At 40.0% G+C, this 11,274-nt stretch overlaps 1 pseudogene; it reads left to right on the top strand.

Moving 5' to 3' along the window:
- Positions 1–10,721: 10,721 nt before the first annotated feature.
- Positions 10,722–10,818, top strand: LOC130033863 (uncharacterized; annotated as a pseudogene).
- The last annotated feature ends 456 nt before the right edge of the window (positions 10,819–11,274 follow it).

Raw genomic sequence — 11,274 nt, 5'->3', positions numbered from 1 at the left:
ATTCTGTTGAGACGGAAGCAGTCATTGAAGCCCTAGCCAATCAGGGCATTCAAGCCCAATACTTCAGGATTCTCCGTGAGCTGTATTGCGGATTCACTACCAGGATCTCACCATTCTACAAAGAAGTAATCGTTGATGTCAAGAGAGGGGTGTGGCAGGGTGATACCATTTCACCGAAATTCTTCAGTCCTACCCTTGAGAACATCATGCGACGACTGGAATGGGAAGGAATGGGAGTGAAGATAGATGGTCGATAATTTGTATTTTAAAAAACCATCTTCTTGGCCAATAGCAGACTATCTCTTAAATTTGACGATTTTCAAAAGTTATATAGGAGTTAGCACTCTTATTCTCTATGTTACTCAAGAATCATTTATATGTTTTTCTTTTCTTTTCTTCCTTTTTTGTGGGGAGGGGTGTGCACCTAGATGTCCTCCGGGCTCACTTCCCACTCTGTATCCAGAGATCACTCCTGGCATGCTCAGGGTTCTGGGGACTGAGCTCAGGTTAGCTGCATACAAGGTACACACCCTCTACATACTGCAATAGCTGTTTGGACTATATGTTTGTTTTTTAAAATGACATTTTAATAAAACATTTTTAATAATTTTAAAAATATTTCAATAAAACATTAATTAAAATGATTAATGCAGGCAAATACTGTTTTAATTATTAAAGTAAATTTAAAAATTAGAATCATACTTGGCAAAGCATAGAAACACAGCAAAAAGTAGATGGTATATAACTTATTTGAAAATTTGTAACTGTAACACATTGTCATTTTCCATTTCGAGGATGAGATGAATCCATACAGTAGATTTGTTCCCTCACAATGCTACATTCTCTCCTGGATGCTTATTTAAAAATACTTGCCAATGTTCCTGTTTCCAAATGTTTTGAGTACTACAGTCCTGTTTGCTATTGTTAGACCTTTCTCTTGTTTTATTTTGTTTTGTTTTGTTTTATTAAACACCATGAGTTACAGTTGTGGACTTAAAAGTTGTGTGCTTGGGTTTCAGTTATACAATGATTGAGTACCCACCCCAACACCAGAGCCCATTCTTCACCCCTACCTTTCCCAGTATCCCTCACACCCCCTATCCCCCATCCTGCCCTGCCTTTGTGGCAGGGCACTCCGTTTTCTTCTATCTCTCCTTTTCGGTGCTATAATCTATAGGAGAGACTTAGGGTGGCAATCATGATCTGTCTATAGACTGCTGTCAGCATGTATCTCCCATTCTGGGTGGATCTTCTCAGCAACCTATTTTTGGTGCTCCCTTCTCTATCTGAGCTGCCTTTACCCCTAGAGTGTGAGGCTGGTATCTAAGCCATGGAGTGAAGAACCTGGTATTTATCACAGCTGTTCTTGTTGTTATTCTCTTAGTTTGCTACTTTATGTTATCCAGTTGAATGCAGTCTTTCTATATGTGTCCCTCTCTTTCTGACTCTTTTCGCTTAGCATAATATTTTCCATGCAGTACCACTTGTAAGTAAATTTCATGACTTCATTTTTTTCTAACTGCTACATAGTACTCCACTGTGTAGATGTACCAACGTTTCTGTAACCAGTCATCTATTCTCAGGCAATCGGGTTTTTTCCATATTCTAGCTATTGTAAATAGTACTGCAATGAAAAAATAAGTGCAGGGGTCACTTCGACTATACTTTTTTGCTCCTCCGAGGTATATTCTCAGGAGTGGTATTGCTGGGTCAAATGGGAGCTCAAATTCTAATTTTTTGAGAATCATCTCTACTATTTTCCGAAAGGGTTGGGCCAGTCGGCATTACCACCAGCAGTGAAAGAGGGTCCCTTTGTCGCCACATCGTGCCAACAAAGGTTGCCTTTGTTTTTTTGAATGTGGGCCAGTGTCTGTGGTGTGAAATGATATCTCATTGTTGTTTTGATCCGCATCTCCCTGATGATTAAAGATGTAGAGCATTTTCTCATGTGCCTTTTAGCCATTCGGATTTCTTCTTTGATTAAGTCTCTGTTCATTTCGTTGCCCCATTTTTTGTTGGGGTTGGATGTTTTCTTCTTGTGGAGTTCAATCAGTACTTTGTATATATTTGATATCAACCCCTTCTCAGATGTGTATTTGGAGAATATCCTTCCTCATTCTGTAGACTCTCTCTGTATTTTAGTCATTGTTTCTTTTGAGGCGCAGAAGCTTCTTAGTTTAAAATATTCCCACGTGCTTGACCAGTGACGTGACATCCTTGAAGATAACATTAGCTTCAATGTCATGGAGGGTTTTGCCAACTTTGTCTTCAATGTACCTTATAGGTTCCGGTCTGATGTTTAGGTCTTTGATCCATTTTCATCTTACTTTTGTACATTGTGTTAGGCAGAGATCGAAGCCCAGTAGTTTGCACGTAGTCGTCCAGTTTTGCCAGCACCATTTGTTAAAAAGACTTTCCTTACTCCAATTCGCATTTCTTGCCCCTTTTTCAAAGATTAGATGGTCATATGTTTGAGGGGAGATGTCAGTATATTCAACCCCGTTCCATAGCTCTGCAGCTCTACCTTTGTTCCAGTATCCTTAATCTATTTTGCTTGCCTAATTGCTATTGCTAGTATTTCCAGTACTATGTTCAACAGCAGTTGAGAGAGTCGGAATCCTTATCTCGTTCCTGATCTTAGGTGGAACACTCTCAGATTTTCCCCATTGAGGATGATGCTTGCTGTATGCTTGTGGTAGCTGGCTTTAACTATATTGGGTTAAGTCCCCTCTATCCCCAATTTGGCGAGGGTTTTCATCATAAACGGATGCTGGATCTTCTCAATTGCTTTCTCTACATCTATTGATATGATCATATGATTTTTATCTTTTGTTGATATGATGGATTATGTTGATTGATTTCCGAATGTTAAACCATCCTTGCATCCCCGGGATGAATCCCACTTGGTCATGGTGTATGATCTTTTTGATGAGCTGTTGAGTTCTCTTTCCTAGTATTTTGTTCAGAATTTTCTCCTCCGTGTTCTTCAGTGATATCGGCCTGTGGTTTTCTTCTCTCGTGGTGTCTTTGTTTCCATTTGGTATTAGAGAGATATGGGATTCATAGAAACTGTTTGGGAGAGTTTTTTTTTTTTCAATTTCCTGGAAAAGTTTGAGAAGGACGGGCAGTAGATCCTCTTTAAATGTTTGGAAAAATTCGGTAGTGAATCCATCTGGACCTGGGCTTTTGTTTTTGGGAAGAATTTTGATGACAGTTTCAATTTCATTTTTATGACTAGGTCTATTCACGTATTTTATATCCTCTTGACTCATTTTTGGGAGATTACAGGAATCCAGGAATTTATCCATTTCTTCTAACTTCTCTTTTTTCTTGGCATACAGACTTTCAAAGTAGTCTCTGATGATCTTTTGAATTTCTTTGGTTTCCATTGTGATATCTCCATTTTTATTTCTGATTCGGTTTATTAGTTTTCTCTCTCTCTGTTTCTTTGTGAGTGTTGCTAGTGGTTTATCTATCTTGTTTATTTTCTCAAAGAACCAGCTCTTGGTTTCATCGATCTTTCGGATTGTTTCTTACGTTTCCATGTCGTTGATTTCTGCTCTAAGTTTTATGATCTCTGTCCTTCTGTCCGATTTAGGCTCCTTTTCTTGATCCTTTTCTATGATCTTGAGCTGTGAAATAAGTTGCTTATGTGCATCTTTTCTTCCGTCCATAGATATGCTTGCAGAGCTATGAATTTTCCCCTTAATAGGGCTTTAGCTGCATTCCATAAGCTCTGGTAGTTCGTGTCTTCGTTCTCATTTGTTTCCAGGTATCTTTTGATTTCTTCCTTGACGTCCTTCTTGACCCACACATTGTTCAGCAGTGACTTGGTTATTTTCCAGGTGTTCGATTTGGTTGTCCGTGTCTGTATGTGATTCACATCTATCCTCAGTGCATCATGGTCTGAAAAGATTGTTGGTACTCTTTCTATCTTCCTGATTCTATTGAGGTATGTTTTGTGGCCTAGCACATAGTCGATTTTGGAAAATGTTCCAGGAGCACTGGAGAAGAATGTGTATTCTTTCTTTGGGGCGTGTAAAGCCTGTATAGGTCTATAAGTCTTTTCTATTCTATTTCTTCATTCAAAGCCAATGTTTCCTTGCTGAGTTTTGTTCTTGTTGATCTATCCAGAGGTGATAAGGCGATGTTGAAGTCTCCATCTACTATTGTGTTGCTAGCACTCTCCTCTTTAAAATCTGTTAGCAGTTGTTTTAAGTATCTAGCTGTTCCTTCATTAGGTACTTATACATTTAAGAGTATGATTTCTTCCTGTTGTATGTATCCCTTGATGAAGAGAAAGTGGCCTTCACTGTCCCTTCTAATCTTTTTCAGCCTGACATTAATGTTGTCGGATACTAGTGTGGCCATCCCAGCTTTTGTGAAGGAGCTGTTTGCTTGCAGGATTGTTTTCCATCCTTTCACTTTGAGTCTGTGTTTGCTCTCATTGTTCAGATGAGTTTCTTGTAGAAAGCAGAATGCTGGTTTCACTTTCTGGATCCATTTTGCCACTCTGTGTCTCTTAGTAGGTGCATTTAGACATTGACATTAAGGGAGAGTATTGTCATGGGGTTTTGTGCCATCTTCCTGTAGGAGTTGTTTGTGTTTACACGTGTTTTCCTTCTTTTCTTACAGGAGCCCCTTTAGTTCTTCTTTTAGATTTGGTTTTGAGTGTATGAAGTTCCTGAGTTTGTGTTTATCTAAAAAGTGGTGTATCGTTCCATCGAATTTGAGTGGGAGTTTTGCTGGATAGAGTATTCTCGGTGAGACGTTCATTTCTTTGAATTTTTTCACTATATCCCACCATTGCCTTCGGTGTTGAGGGTTTCCACTGATAGGTCTGCTGTGAATCTAAGGGGTGCTCCTTTGTATGTAATTTCCTTCTTTGACCTTGCTGCTAGTAATATTGTGTATCTGTCCACAGCATCCATCGTTCTGACTATGATATGCTTGGAGTGTTTTTTCTGGGGTCTCCTTTAGCTGGTACCCTTCTGGCTCCTTGGATCTGAATGTCTGCTTTCCTTAACTCTGGGAACTTTTCAGCAATGGTTTCTTTTACTCTAGCTTTTTCATTGGGGTTGTTTCCCTGTCCTTCTGGTACTCCAATGATTCTAATGTTGTTCCTCTTGGCGTCATCCCCTTGGTCTCTGATTCTCCTTAGAGCCATTTTGAGGTCTTTTGCTATTGCTTGTTCTTCCCAGTGGGATTTCTGTTGCTCACCTTCAAGCTCGCTGATCCTAAATTCAGCTGCACTTATCCTATTGCTAAGGGCACTTACTAAGTTTTTAATTTCATCCACTGAATCCTTTATTTGTGAATCTTCTTTTTGTAGCTTTTTAAAATTCTGTTCTCTTTTCTTCCTGTATTTTCTTGGCTCTCTTTTCTATTGTTTTTTTCATTTCTTCTTTTAGTCTTTGGATATCTCTTCCATTGATTCTTTGAGTAGGTCCTTGAACACCCTCTGCAATTTATCCTGGAATTCTTTATCAAAGAGAGTGCAATTGTGGAAAACCTCGGTTGAGGATTCGGGATTCTTTTCTACATATTCTCCTTGTCGTGGAGATTTGCGCTTTGGAGGAGGTACTTTTTAGTTTTGAGCTTGTACAGCACATTTCATACAGGTCTTTTGTTATAAATGGAGTAGGCGAGTGGGATGTTGTTGTATTCTAGTAGAGGTGGTCAGAAATTTTTAGTCGGTATTAGGCGACAAAGTGAGAGATGAAAGTCCTGAGAGCCCAGATTGGGAAATATAACTGTGGCTGGCCACCCGGGAGAAGGCCACGCCCACTTCTGGGAGGAAACGCTCCCTATATGGTGGCAACGCCCCTGGCCCATCCCAGGGTCACTCCCACCCAGGATCCTGGAATGTAGGAGGAGCAATGGAAAATCCCATGGAGCTGCCTCAGGTGTCCCCTGCTGGAGGGTGTCCAGTTCTGCAGGAAAAGGTGGGGGGCTGGTGGTGAGGAGTGGAGGAGTGGTGCTCCCTCTACCCACCTGGAGGGGAGGGCTGATTAGGTGATGGATAGTCCAAAGGAGCTGCTGCAGGTGTTGTCCGCAGGTGTACCCCTGTGGAGGGTGTCGAATTCAGCCGGAAAAGGCACGGGGCTCTTGTTTTATTTTTACTTTATGTTCCAATCTTAATGGTATCACCAGCTACTCAGTCAACCTAGCTAAACCCTAAAGTCTCTTCCACTTTCTCCTGCACAAGTCTCTTCTTTGTGACAAAAGGGAGGACCTCAGAATGCTGACATAATTCTAATACCCAGGGCTGCAGGAGATAGTGTAGTGCTTATGGAACTTGTGTCACATGCACTCAATTTGACTCCCAGCACCACCTGATTGCCAGAGTATCAAAGGCTATATAGCCTCAGAGGACCCCAAGCACCATGGCCACGTTTTCTGAAAATTGTCTGTGGTGCCCCCACACCTCCTGAGCATTGCTTTACAGACTCTCCCAGCAACCAAAAAATATGTAGTGCCCCAGAAACATGTACTTGTCTTAATTAGGGAGCCTCACTTGAGGTGAGGTTCACAAGGAAATATTGCATGAAAACATAAATCAAAGAGCAGGGGAGACAGTGTAAATCATGTGAGTACAGATCATATATTTGGTGAAATGTGTTAAGATTCAGATGCCCTAGTCTTCGCACCAGGGATATTCCTTCAAAAATGCCCCAATATACTGGAAAGGTTCTAGAACATTAGATGACTGAAACTCAATTATGAGCAACTTTGTAACTTTGTATCTCTTGGTAATTCTAATCGTTAAAGTAAATTTTATATACACCCATCAAAGTTACCTTTTTACCACTAAATGGGAAAGATACTTTCTAATACTTATCCTCACCCAAATCTCAACAGAGTGTGACACTTGCCAGGAAATGTCCTCCCTTGCATTTTTCTCACGATACTTATTAGTACTTCACTCTTCTGTTTCTTCCCTTTACTCATGCCAAATCTTCCCATCTCCCTTGCACGCTCCTGAAACATTATCCATTCAACATTGATGCACTTTGCCACTGCTCCTCTTGACGTCTTGTCCATGAACTTATTCGAAAACATAACATAGCTGCAATTACAGTATTCATGCCAAAGACATTCATTGATATATCTTTGTGTTTAGCTTTCTACAAGCTATTGGCACACAGGTGATTAACATTTTTTTCCTACAGAGAACACAAAAATAGATATGCTGGGTTTTAAAGATCCATCAGTATTCTGAGGTACAAATGAAGGATATATATTTTTAATGTTTTATCCAATATCTGTGAGATAGACCATTGCAAATCTATTCATAATTTGCTTCCAGTCATACAACGATCCAACATCCGTCCCTCCTCTAGTGTACATTTCCCAAAACCAATATTCCTGGTTCCCTAAAACCATCCCCCAACACCCTACACCCACCCCCAGTGTGTCTCTATGGCAGGCTCTTTAATTCTTTCTCTCTGTCTCCTTTTTAGTTTGTGCATTAAGGGTCTCATACAGGTACTAAGAGGTCATGTTTGTGCAAGTAATTTAGCATTTTTATCAGGAAGGTAAGCCTGGAGTAGCTTTGAGGTATGGAAATGACTCCTGAGGCTTCCGTAAGTACAGGGCAGTGGGGGTGGGATGCCCATCCTGCCCAGAGAAAGCCTGGAGATTTCAGTCACAAAACCCGCATATCCGAATTTTCAGCTGTTATATTTCAGTGAGAGCCATCCTGAGACGATGGAAACCAGAGGAGAGCATGGTGGCGATTTTGGATTGTGGGAGCTAGTGGCTGCACTGGGTTCTGGTTGGGTGGGCACCAAACTAACCTGCCTCCCTCTGATTTACCCTAGTGTCTTCAGCCTTTTGCAGGTCCAAGGTTAACTGTGGCTGTTGATATCTTCCAGATTTGTCTATGGGTCTCTGAAACAAGACCAATCCATTAGCTTGTATAGCTGAGCCTGGGGTGGTATGTTAACATGGCTCCCACATATCTTTCGGGAGTTTAATTTCTCGGGAAACGTAGTCCTGAGTTGTTGGGAGCCAGCCAGAGGCACAGTGGCCATTTGAGGTTATCGGGAAGCATGAAGACACAATCAGACTGTTGATGCACTCACCTGAGGGTACAGGTTGAATTCCTGCAGGCATTGCACAACCAGACTACTAACATACCTTGACTGAATTAACGAGTAATCAACATTTTCAAAATGTGTCTCTTTATTGCATTTTAGAAGGGTAACTTCCAACAGGAAAATAATCTTCATGGTATAATCAAGACCTACGATTTATTCTTAATATATTTAATAAAAGCTACACATTTTGAAATTTATACAACGAAATTCTTTTAAGTTATCTGTCTTCATAATTTACTTGTAAATTACTAAGATATCACTGTTTCTTCCACCATTCTTAGCATAGAAATTTACAGACAGAATGTGCTAAGTAAAAATTCATTTTGGCACTTCTCTTCAATGTAGTACTGGAAGTACTTGGAAGAGAAAAGAGATAAGAAAAAGATATTAAGGGTTTTTCATGTATGAAAGTTAGAAATAATCTCTCACTATTCACAGAAGATATCATACTATATTCAGAGAATACTAAAATCTCTACGAAAAACTCCCAGAGACAATAGACATTTATAGTAAAATTGCAGGCTATAAACTCAATACCCAAAAGTCTATGGCTTTTTTATATGGAAGTAATGAGAGAGAAGAAAGTGACATGAAAAAGCAATCCCATTCACAATCGTGCCACAGAAAATCAAGAACCTTGGAATCAGCTTAACTAAAGAGGTAAAGGACCTATATATCAGGAAATTAAAAAAGACACGAGGAAATGGAAACATATATACTGCATATGGAATGGGAGATTTAACATTGTCAAAATGGCAATTCTCCACGAAGCATTGTAAAAATTTAACTTGATCCCTATAAAGATACCCATGACATTCTTCAAAGAAATTGATCAAGCACTCCTGAAATTCACATGGAACAACAAACGCACACGAATAGCTAAAGCAATTCTTGGGGAAAAGACAATGGAGGCATCACATTCCCCAACCTCAAACTCTACTACAAACGATAATAATGAGAACAGCATGGTACTGGAACAAAGGCAGAGCTGCAGACCAATGGAAAAGGATTGAATATACTGACACACACCCTCAAATATATAATCATCTAATCTTTGATAAGGGAGCAAGAAATGTGAAGTGGATCAAGAGAGTCCTTCTGAACAAACGGTGCAGAAAAAAACTGGACAGCTACATGCAAAAAAAAAAAATGGCTCAGACCTCTACCTAACACCATGCACAAAAGTCAGATAAAAATGGGTCAAAGGACTCAACATCAGACCAGAATCCCTCAGGCTCATTGATGACAAGGTCGGCAAATCCCTCCACAACATTGAAGCTAAAGGTATCTTCAAATATAACACGTCACTTGACAAGCAACTGGAAACAGAGATAAACAAAGGGAACTATCTTAAATTAAGCAGCTTCTGTACCTCAGTAGAAACAGTGACCAGAAACAAAGACTCCGCCATGCGGGCAAAATACTCACAGAAGCCTACCAGGTTCTCTGAGAGTGAGAACTGGACTATCAGAGTAGCTGTCTTCTAAATAAGATCCAGTCTCTGGATGTTGGCCATTGATGGCATTACATGGATCCAGGAGCAGTTCGTGGTTGTAGCACTTAATTATTAGAAGATGGGGGATTTGGAAGGAGGGGGCACAGTCTTGATCTGAGCAGCCATGGAGATCTCATCCCCCGGTCCCGCACATCTGGGTTCCTCTTCCATTTCCTTCATGCAAGAGGCTCCTTCAATCTTGGGAAGGGTGGTCTTAAGCGTACCTATGGCTGGTTGCAGAGGTCTTCAGCTGCCGGGGCTCTAATCAGGGCGGTGAGGGAAACTCACCCCGGCACCTCCAAGTGGCCTCGGTGAGAAAAGCCAGGTGCGAGGTCAGGACACTGTCATTTTAGACATATTTGGAATTAATTTTAGATCGAAAAGTACACATCATTCAAAATACTTATGTGCTTAGTAATAAATTACTACACACTTGTTCAATCACCTCAGAGACCCCACTCTGCTCAGAGAACTAGATTTTTAATTACAGGTCTGTTTTGCCCATGTGTCATGACTGACAATCACTATCAGTAGATATGAAACTCACTACACACAAAGATGCACACAGGTTACTTTGAGTCATCTATGTTGTTAATATGAGTTGGCCATTAAACTTCACTGAGACCCTTTGTTCTGTCCTTTATAGGAGCCTCATGAGTCTCACCTTCCGTTCAAGTTGAACTTGTAATAAGGTGGAATGAAATCATCAATATGATCCTCACCTCATCCTTCAGGAGAAAAATCCTACATACATTCAAGGTGGTCAAAGTGCAGACAACACCATTCACCTTTTCCTGGAGATGTACACAGGACTGAGGTGAGAACAGCAAAAGGCTCTATTTTAATGTCCTTAATGAAGGATTCAGGGAACAACATTAAACAAACTCATATACCATCTTCCAAAAGAATTATTTTGTAAAACTGATGCCTAGGGTATGGTAAACGATAATATAGTAAAAACCACATTTTTATTTCTGGGACATTAAAGTTCTAAATCTATTTATTATTCATGCTGCTTTGAAATAGATTCCTTGATTAGGAATCATTGTCTGCCATAGGAGTGAGGAAGGACATCACTCAAAGTAATAAGAAGCGAAAAATATGGAAAAATTTACTCCTACTAGGTTTGATAACACATATACTAAAATGGAAATGATACAATGATGAGCATGGTCCTTGCACAGAGATAACATGCAAACTTGTAAAGCATTCCATATTTTTGTTGCAAGAAGAATTAACAGGTATACTTTAAGCTAAGACAATCCACACAAGTACAAAAATTATACATAAAGAGAGCACAAATCCCCAAAACAACAATCTCTCTCAATGTCAATGGACTAAATGTGCCAATTCAGAGGCACAGAATAGGAAGATGAATTAGAAAATTGAACCCAACCTTCTGCTGCCCGCAAGAAACATGTCTGAACAATCAAAGCATCCATGGGCTAAAAGTAAAAGGCTGGAAAACAAGTTTTCAAGAAAATATCACCTCCGCAAAGCTGGAGTGGCCATACTAGTATCAGACCACATGGACTTCAAACTAAAGGTTATCAGATACAGTGAAGGTCATTTCTTAATGATCATGGGATATGTACATCAGAAAGAATTCACCCTCCTCAATGTATATGATCCTAATGACAGACCAGCAAAATACTTTAAAACAACTTCTAATAGACT

Source organism: Sorex fumeus, unplaced genomic scaffold (genome assembly GCF_029834395.1).
Source record: "Sorex fumeus unplaced genomic scaffold, SorFum_2.1 ptg000054l, whole genome shotgun sequence".
In the NCBI taxonomy this organism is placed as follows: domain Eukaryota; kingdom Metazoa; phylum Chordata; class Mammalia; order Eulipotyphla; family Soricidae; genus Sorex; species Sorex fumeus.
Note: the sequence above shows the minus strand (reverse complement) of the source record. Positions and strands in the feature narration are given on the sequence as shown.